General features: G+C 35.2%; 1 long non-coding RNA gene across 1 annotated transcript in view; it reads left to right on the top strand.

Annotated features, from left to right (window-relative positions):
* The first annotated feature begins 507 nt into the window (after positions 1-507).
* LOC141484245 (uncharacterized) overlaps positions 508-9,736 on the top strand; it is a 121,125-nt gene continuing 111,896 nt past the window's right edge. The window contains exons 1-2 of the long non-coding RNA XR_012466542.1: positions 508-738; positions 6,793-6,974. This is a non-coding gene — a long non-coding RNA (uncharacterized lncRNA). The remainder of the gene's footprint in view (positions 739-6,792; positions 6,975-9,736) is intronic.

The raw sequence follows: 9,736 nt of genomic DNA, 5'->3' as shown, positions 1-9,736 counted from the left end.
TTTAGCCTGTGATTCTTCAATGTGTACAGGGTGTCTCATCATTTAATAAAAAACTCCGTTTATGACTCATTTATGCTTTGGAGCTTCAGACCTCATAGCGGAACCTTGTGGAATACCCCTGACTAGAGGTAGATGTGTGTAAATGATGTAATATGAGAAGAAGGTGATGACATCAGTGTAGAGTAGAGAAAAAATTAGTGCTTTTTGGGGAAAAAATAACAAAACAGCATTACATATGATTGACCCGCTGGGCACCGAATCAGGTTTTTAGAGTTAAGCATATCCATTCGAACATGTGAACCACAATAAGTCCTTGCGGGTTGCGATGGGGACCCACTGTGGACTTAAACTAGTAGAGTGGAAGGGAGGTAACGATTCCATGTGTGTCAGAAGGACACAGAGTTTCGTCAACTAAGGTACCATCAACAGCTTGAATAACTGTAGGTAAAAATGTATATAGGGTATCGTTTGAGACAGAATGGTATTTAGCATACCCTTCGTATACGCTGTGTGTGCAGAAATTTGAACCCGGAAAATGGATTTCGTACAAAGTCCTGATGCCGGACCATGTATTGTTATTTACGTGTTGGCTTTTGATAAGAAATCCGTCGGGTAGCGAGTTATCTCGTATAACTTCCTGTTGCTGTGTATGTGTGATAATATGAAATTCATTTGTGCGCGAGTTAGGTGAAGTAAAGTATTCATTTGGTAGAAGTGAAAAACACAGGATAATTTGAGGTGAGTTAGATTTTTATTTTAATTATATTACCAAGGTTCGTGACATAAATTGAGGTATAGGAATATTCAGAACATAAATATTTAAATTGATTGATTGAAATTATAAGTAGCATTTTTTGTATTCCAAGAGTGGATAATAATTGAAAAGTTGTTGAAAAACAACAAAAAACTATGAAAAACAACCAACTGAAAGGAGTTTTCATGATAATAATAATTAGTCTTTTTGATTGGTTTATATGAATTTGGGTGATAGTAATAATAAAAGGTAAAGGTATTCAAAATCGAACACTACAAATTAAAACATTTTTTATATTTCCAGTTACAATAATTTCAACACAGAGTGTCAACAACAACAAGTCTTATAAATCGGTTTTTAAAAATTACACAACGGAAATGTCGAGGTGTACATTTTTTTCAATAATTTCACTACAAAATTATACAGAGTGACACCAACAAGTCTTGTAATGACACCAACAAGTCTTGTAAATCAGTTTAAAGAACCACTATAAAATGTTCGGGTATATAATTCAGAATGATTTTCAATAATTCCTCAACAAAATTATACAGAGTGACACCACAAATCTTGTACATCGGTTTTTGAAAACCACCATAAAATTTATAACATCAATATAAAAATTATACAGAGGGAAAAAATAGGTTTGTAAAAATTTTTTTTGGAAATCCCATCATGTCTAAAAATTGAAAAAATCACCAACATATTGAGAATGAGTGATTTCGAAATGTTAATATTGTAGATATTTGAGTCATACGAAGAAAAGTGTGGATATATGTGGGTGTATTTGTTAACACTGTACACCTTGATGAAGAATTGATAATATTTGAATGAAACAAAACATAATAGTATTTTTATTGGCCAACATCAATCTTCAAATGGATAATAAAAAGTGTTTTCAGCTACATGGCGAGTTTTTATTCAAATATTGGTAATTTCAATTGAAATATTTTATTTTTTTATATCCATAAGGTACAGAATCGAAATTTTCAACACGTTTTCGTTTGGTGAAGTTGGTTCGAAAGATTTCTGTTACATCTTTTGTGATGACAGAGTGATCAGGATTTCTTAAAACATTTTTTGTTGTTATATACTCGTCGGAAGCGTTTTCGTTGATAACCAAGTCTCTGAGTTTTTCAAAATTAGCTTGCTTATACGTGTTATAATTCAAGGTGATCCCTTTGACTTTGATTATATCAAATGTTTTATGCCGCATTGGGGAATATACACGATATGCGTATAATTTTGGACCACCAGAGACAAAGTCTGTTATGTAGCTACCATTTCCATATTCAGACAATTCATCAGTCATTTCACCTAAAAAACTACCTAAAGGTACATCATACATTCCGGGACGTGAAATATAAGTAACTGAATCTGTATCGTGATACAAAACTCTTATATCTAGTTTTTCCAAATATTTATATAATTCTAGTCTTGCTTGGGCTGTAGTATATGCAGCCAGCACAACGTTAACAGTTGAAAGAGGCTTTTGATAACATGATAACATGTCAAAAAGTTCAGCAGCCTCAGAAACTATGGAAGTTTTTTGTTGGTTTTCCCTTTGACCTAATTTTCCCCAAAAACTTGTTATAACACTTTTGCCAATTTGTCGACGTCCTGGATTGAATTCAATTTCTTTGGCACACAAGGTAACACCCTCTTTGTCATAGTAATCTTGAATATATTTATTTTTTTGTTGTTCTGATATACAACCGGAGGGCCAACCTGAAGCTTGTTGTTTGATTTTCAAAAACTTGGAAATATATTCAGAAAATAGACCGCCTGACTTGATAGCAGGGTCATATTTTACAACTTTGTATTTCCAGATTTGATAGATTTCAATGAGTTTGTACCCTTTTCCAAAGCTTTCAAAACCTCATCTATCACCCAAGTACCGGAGAGAGCCCGTTCTTCTTCACATATGTGAGTACATTCAACAGCCATATGTTCACAACACAATTTGCCATTCATTTTCACCGGTAATACGGGGTGATTTAGGTTTTGAGGAGGAACAACTTTACATTTTATAATTCCATCAACGTCATTTAAATTCAAAGTATTACATTCTTCCCCAACAAAAACTTCCTGGTGTCCTACAGGGTACTATCCGTATTTATTTATGAATGGATATAGGCTGCACACATCGACGTACTTGATTTTTTCACCTTCTTTACATTTGTAATATAATTTCGTAGCATCAGTTCGGCCACCATAGAAAGCATCACGAGGATTCAAAGGTAATTGAGCGAATAAGGGGTGTTTTTCGGTGAAAATACACAATTCTGGATTTTACAAAAGCTATTTTCAAAAAGAACTCTCCCATTTTTCTATGACTTCATAGTCAAGTTGTCGCAAACGTGCAGTTTTCGCCAAGGTTGCCTCAAAACGCATTTCTATAGTAACAGTAGGGTCTTCGAAAGTGTGGTCATTGCGTTTGTATTTTATACATTTAGGACATCCGTAGAAATAACAACCATGAAACTCGAAAATTTGTTTTGTTTTCTCACAGAAACCATCCACTTTCATATTGAATATGGATGCTTCAGACCCTCGACCAGCATGCTGAATCTTAGTACCTCTTTGTCTTCCTTCCCACAGCAGCCATTGGACGGCTATTTCCGACTCGAGACAATATATCCACATCACTTTGACAATATTCCACCAGTTCTTTCTGAAAGTCAAAGACATAGCCTTGTTCAGATGATTGTTTATGCCATTCAATGAGTTGTTTTTTAGCGTCCTTGTCTTCTTCGAGTTTGGTTGTATATTTGATTGATTCTGGGTCATAATATCCTAGAGCAGGTAGTGGTCCAACATAATTCTAGTTTCCAGCTTTATTGAAAAGGTGTGGGAAGTAACCCTCGTTTACACCATCCAGCCCAAAAGCCTTGGGTAATTTAGCTAAAGGCATCGGGAAATAATTGAGCGAATCGATAAATTTCACATTTTCTATAGACATCAACAACAGTTTCGTTCCTTGGGTTATTAACTCTGGTTTCAGATTTTTTGATGTCAGTAAATAGTTCAAAAGGAATTGGTTGTCATATAGATCTGAGGCATGCCCAACAACAATAATTTGTTTGAATTGTACACGTTGATTCATTACGTACTCCATGAACCGGTACACAGGTTGTATCTTCAAAACTTGTTTTCTGACACCACAACAGCATACTTTTATGTTTGTACCCAGACAATTTTCACAGTGTTGTTGATATACACACAGATTGGGTTTATGTCGTAAAGATCCATGTGATAATATTTCTTCTTGAGTACTTTCCAGGTCGTAAAATATGAAAAGTACTCTTGACATTGATGGTTTGCCATTATCCACAGACATGAAGCATTTGTGTGGAGTAGCTTTGAATTCTTTACATAGTTTACAAAAAACTTCCCCACAAACATGTTGTCTGTTTTTAGGAACAGTTTTAAGGCACTTTTCACAACACCTTATCTGTTCACAGATCTTGGCAGTTTTATGAATGTCAAAACATTCTTGGCCCCTAAAACCTCTGTTACAAGCGGAACATAATATTTTCTTTTCGTTGTGGCAGGTTGGGCTTTGCTGACATGCTGGAAAAGTTTGGTTACACTTGTGTTTCTCCTTATGATCGAAGGGTACGTGGCATGCTTCACAGTAATTCTTACAACAGAATGCAGCAGTCAGCGAAACTATTACATTGTAGTGGTTATTGTGGTGTAAGAGGTTGATTATTAAAGTCCCGCCAACACCCTCGTAAATAACAGTGCGACCTTTATTTCCATATTCATATACTGTGATTGTGTAATCTGACAAATAATCCTGGAATTTTTTGAGTTCGCTTATGCCGCCACCCTCTTTAAGTATATCCACACCTCTCTTCTCCAACAAATCTAAGGTAAGACACGTTTGCACATTCATGACCTCTCGGATTTTTTTCTTATCTGTGGCTTTGTCTGCATATGCTTTAGCAACCACCAAAGCTCTAGCAAGACAAAGATGGTCATTATTTTTAATCACTATAATTCCCAGGCGTTTGGCACATTCTTCGTCAAATGTATTATATTTTCCTTGACCTTTGGGCATTTTCACAGTAGTAGCCCCAAGACAAAAAGTCTCAGAGTCTAAACCTGTCGAGTTAGACTGATAAACAGAGCATATCATATTCCATATGTCCTCATACGATACTTCGGAAACGGGCTTGAATTGTAACCATCCTTCACCACGGCTTAACTCTTTCGAGCAAAATATAAAACCGACTTGGTCCGTAACTTCTGCATCTTGTGTTACTTCTTGTACAATCTCTTTTATGCTATTTTTCGTACAAATAAGAGGATCTACACCCTTGGGTGCGGGTTTGGAAATTTTTGAGAAATTTAAAATTCTACTCGAAGCGCGATCTTATCAGATGATACTGTAAGAGCACAATGAGCTCATCCCTAGCGCGCTATCATTTTTATAAAGATAAAAAGTGGGCGTGGTCTAAAGATGTCATGTGATTATTTTCTCGAAAGTGTTTTAACCTAAATTTCGAAATCACCGAATATTAGTATATATATATATATATAGTATATATATTAGTATATATATATATATATATATATATATATATATATATATATATATATAAAATAAATGGATGAGTACTCTTTGATCATTCCCATATTGATTTCAATTTAAGAGCCACCGGTATACAGCTGTTTCAGCCTATTGGGCATCGTCAGTACCGGGCAGGCGGTCCTCGATTGAAGACAAAATGAGAAAAAACTAAGAAAGTACTTGATAAAAATAGCTGCGTAAACGCAAGCGAAACATAAGTGGAACCACCTATTGGTGTGACACCCAAGTCAACTTGCCAAGTTTTATGTCAGTGTTGGTGGTTTGACCAATCAACCGACAACTGCGGTAGCAGAAATTTGGGAAGCTAACCTGAAATGCCATCGGAAAACGAATCCACATGTTTCTAGAAATGACATGAAATCTAGAAAGGTTAATGCAGTCAAGCTGCTGGAAAATAATTCCATGAAAATCAAAAAATAAATGGATAAGTACTCTTTGATCATTCCCATATTGATTTCAATTTAAGAGCCACCGGTATACAGCTGTTTCAGCCTATTGGGCATCGTCAGTACCGGGCAGGCGGTACTTGGCAAGTTGACTTGGGTGTCACACCAATAGGTGGTTCCACTTATGTTTCGCTTGCGTTTACGCAGCTATTTTTATCAAGTACTTTCTTAGTTTTTTCTCATTTTGTCTTCAATCGAGGACCGCCTGCCCGGTACTGACGATGCCCAATAGGCTGAAACAGCTGTATACCGGTGGCTCTTAAATTGAAATCAATATGGGAATGATCAAAGAGTACTTATCCATTTATTTTTTGATTTTCATGGAATTATTTTCCAGCAGCTTGACTGCATTAACCTTTCTAGATTTCATGTCATTTCTAGAAACATGTGGATTCGTTTTCCGATGGCATTTCAGGTTAGCTTCCCAAATTTCTGCTACCGCAGTTGTCGGTTGATTGGTCAAACCACCAACACTGACATAAAACTTGGCAAGTTGACTTGGGTGTCACACCAATAGGTGGTTCCACTTATGTTTCGCTTGCGTTTACGCAGCTATTTTTATCAAGTACTTTCTTAGTTTTTTCTCATTTTGTCTTCAATCGAGGACCGCCTGCCCGGTACTGACGATGCCCAATAGGCTGAAACAGCTGTATACCGGTGGCTCTTAAATTGAAATCAATATGGGAATGATCAAAGAGTACTTATCCATTTATTTTTTGATTTTCATGGAATTATTTTCCAGCAGCTTGACTGCATTAACCTTTCTAGATTATATATATATATATATATATATATATATATATATATATATATATATAAATATATATTATCGCTCTCTTAAAATGATTCGCGGGTGTAGACAGGCAACTTTGTTTGAGTTATCACTTGTCGTCTTACAGCTATAAATATCCTTTAGAATTTACTCCGGAAAAATATTATGCATGTTATGTGTACTTGATTAATTTCAGAAATTCATTTTCTGTTGTGGTTTTTAGATCCTGGACGAGTTTATCACGCAGGGTGTGGCCACATCGAAAGTTGAGCGTTGGCTTAGTCCATTATGAAGGGGCTTTCTGTCAAAGTTCCAGTAAATACGACGAATTCATTTTACACGAGGTGTGGTTGCATCAAAAAGTTGGATATGACGACACGGATTACAGGTTTTGACAAGTTCAAGGTAAATATTTTGCTATTTCTGTGTGACCTATGTTTTCGATTTTTTCATATCAAAGTTTTCATCTGTTGTGAAACCACTTTACAATACTCGGTGAATCGAGTTATCGTGTGTGGTTTAAAGCGATAAATATTCTCATGAATAATATTGGGTCTTTTATCTCGATTATAAATTTCAGAAACTAAAACTACATTCAGGACGAATTTATCAAGTAGGGCGTGGTCACATCGAAAGTTGACACACAGTATTCACAATTCCATCTTTCGTTATTCCAAGTTCATAGTCATCAAAATTGATACGATTATAATATATATAGGAATATAAAACTATCTTCAAATACAGTTGCATGAATGTGCATCAAGCATTTTGTCGTAGTACGGTGACCGGGGGCAAAGTTACAACTTCAGCATAATATGAATGTTTATAAATATTAGGGAAGGTCAAGATCATCAACAGGTATTGAGGAATTCATTCTGTGTCCGAAGCTTTCGGAATACAATGCAAATAATTTTCTTCATGACTATTCGTTCAATATTAAATATTATTACTTCAAAATATATCGAAATGATAAAACGTTTGCGATTGATATATCAGTTACATTTGGAAAGTGAGTTTCAGTTTCGAGAAATAATAGCCCACACATGATGGAAATTTGGCCATAGTGTGGTGAAAATCGTATTGAAAATTCTACGAAATATAAGCGCATATACAGGCTGATTCACGGTGGATGGCACATTAGACGTTAGAGTTATAACAGTTGCTCCATTTTTTTTCTAATAACTCATTTATTTCCACAAATCCTCACACATTTTCTACCACGCCACCATCTCCCACGCTGACTACGTCACTTTCAAAGTTTTAATGTTTTATCACTATTATTATTATTTTTCGACCCACATTCCCCAGTTCAATATCATCTAATACAATTATTCGACCAATATTTGATTCCTCCATTCTGATTGGCTGACCGACACCAATCTGTAACACAATTTGAGTTTTAATGTTTTATCACTATTATTATTATTATTCGACCCACATTCTTCACTTCAATTTCATCTAGCACATTCTACTGATATTTGATTTCTCCATTCTGATTGGCTGACGACACCACTCTGTAACACAAGTTAGGCTGATTGTTTCACAAGGTTCGGTTCAGGAGTCTGAAAATTCGCAAAACGAACCTTCATACGACAAAGCGTGGACTTTAGTCATTTCCTGATGATACATACTTCGTTAGCGAAACGCGTTAAGTGATAAATGACTGTCATATTGAAATAGGAAAAAAAACGACAATAACGACGGATCGATAACGAATGAAGGCACGTAAAACGGTCGAAAACGCACGCAAAACTGTTGAATACTTCACTTTCCCCAATTTCGAACGTTAACTCCACAATACAACTCAGCATTATTATGAGGGGTTCCAAACGATGTATTTCAAATATTGATTCACTTTGTATACAGGCTGATTCACGGTGGATGGCACATTAGACGTTTCTGGTGAACCAGAAAACAGATCACTTTGAAAATTCCATGGAGGGCATATTCGGACATTCTCTAGCCAAATAAAATATTTTCGACAATGCGGTGTTGCCGCTTCTATTAGAAAGCAGTAGCAACTTTGATTTTTCAAATGGAACACTCTGTATATAATATTATTTTTGGAATATCCAACAATTGTACGACAACTTTTCTTGATATTTCCCTATACCTATCTGTTACCGTTTTCGAAATAAAAATTAATTTCAATTTTTTTCTTCGAAAATCATGACTTCTAAAAATGCCGATATCTTTTAGTTAAGAAGTACTATGATATCGAAATATGGTTTGGAGTTAGGTGATACTTGGACACTTCCCACCTGTCAGCCTAATCTCCGTTACTTCAATACAGGGTGGTAAAAAAATACAGTTTTTTCGTTTGCTTGAAAAAGTTGCTGAAATTTGATTATTTTAAATGGAACACCCTGTATATTATTGAAAATTCGAAAAGCTGCTGAAATTTGCTTTCTTTCTATGTATATCATACCTATACCTAACTAGTCAAGTTTCGGACTTATGAACATTTATTTGTGAAAATGTCCCTTCAGAATGGTATTTCCATTCGGTATTTGGTAAGCAGGCCATGATTACTATTTGATAGTAGCGTTGTGACATTCTCCTAATAATATCGATATTTTCGTCACTTCAGAAGTTGCAAATACCTTCAAAACGATGGAACAAAACTATTCAAACGAAGTTCTTATGAATTTGCTTATTATTTTTGGACAGTGTGACAAAATTATCAGCAGAACATGTAGAAAGTTCAATAAAATGTATCCGAATCTACCGCCAATGAACCTCAAGAAATTTATACGAATTCAGAACAATTTCAATGCATTTGGATCAACTTTAAAAGCACCAAGAAACTTGCCTCGACTCGTAACTTTCGAAGACAACCAGATTAATGTCTTAGCATATTTTCACGCATTTCCCGATAAGAAGTGCTGAAGAAGATTTAGGTATAAAATATTCATCGGTTCAAAGAATCTTGCGAAGATATAAAATGCATGATTATAAATTCACCAAAATTCAAGCAATGAAGCCTCAAGATCCTCAACAGAGAGTAGAATTTTGTGAAATGTTGTTGACACGCATTCAAGAAGATCCACTTTTTTTAAATAAAATTATTTGGACTGATGAATCGAAATTTTCGAGAGAAGGGATTTTCAATAGAAAAAATCGTCATTATTGGTCCAGTGAAAATCCTCACGTCACAAAAGAAGCCG

This window comes from Leptinotarsa decemlineata, unplaced genomic scaffold (assembly GCF_025532065.1).
Source record: "Leptinotarsa decemlineata unplaced genomic scaffold, Ldec_3_MD MMD2_tig00005178_RagTag_RagTag, whole genome shotgun sequence".
NCBI classification, from domain to species: Eukaryota; Metazoa; Arthropoda; class Insecta; order Coleoptera; family Chrysomelidae; genus Leptinotarsa; species Leptinotarsa decemlineata.
The sequence above is the reverse complement of the archived record's forward strand: the minus strand, read 5'-3'. Positions and strand labels throughout refer to the sequence as shown.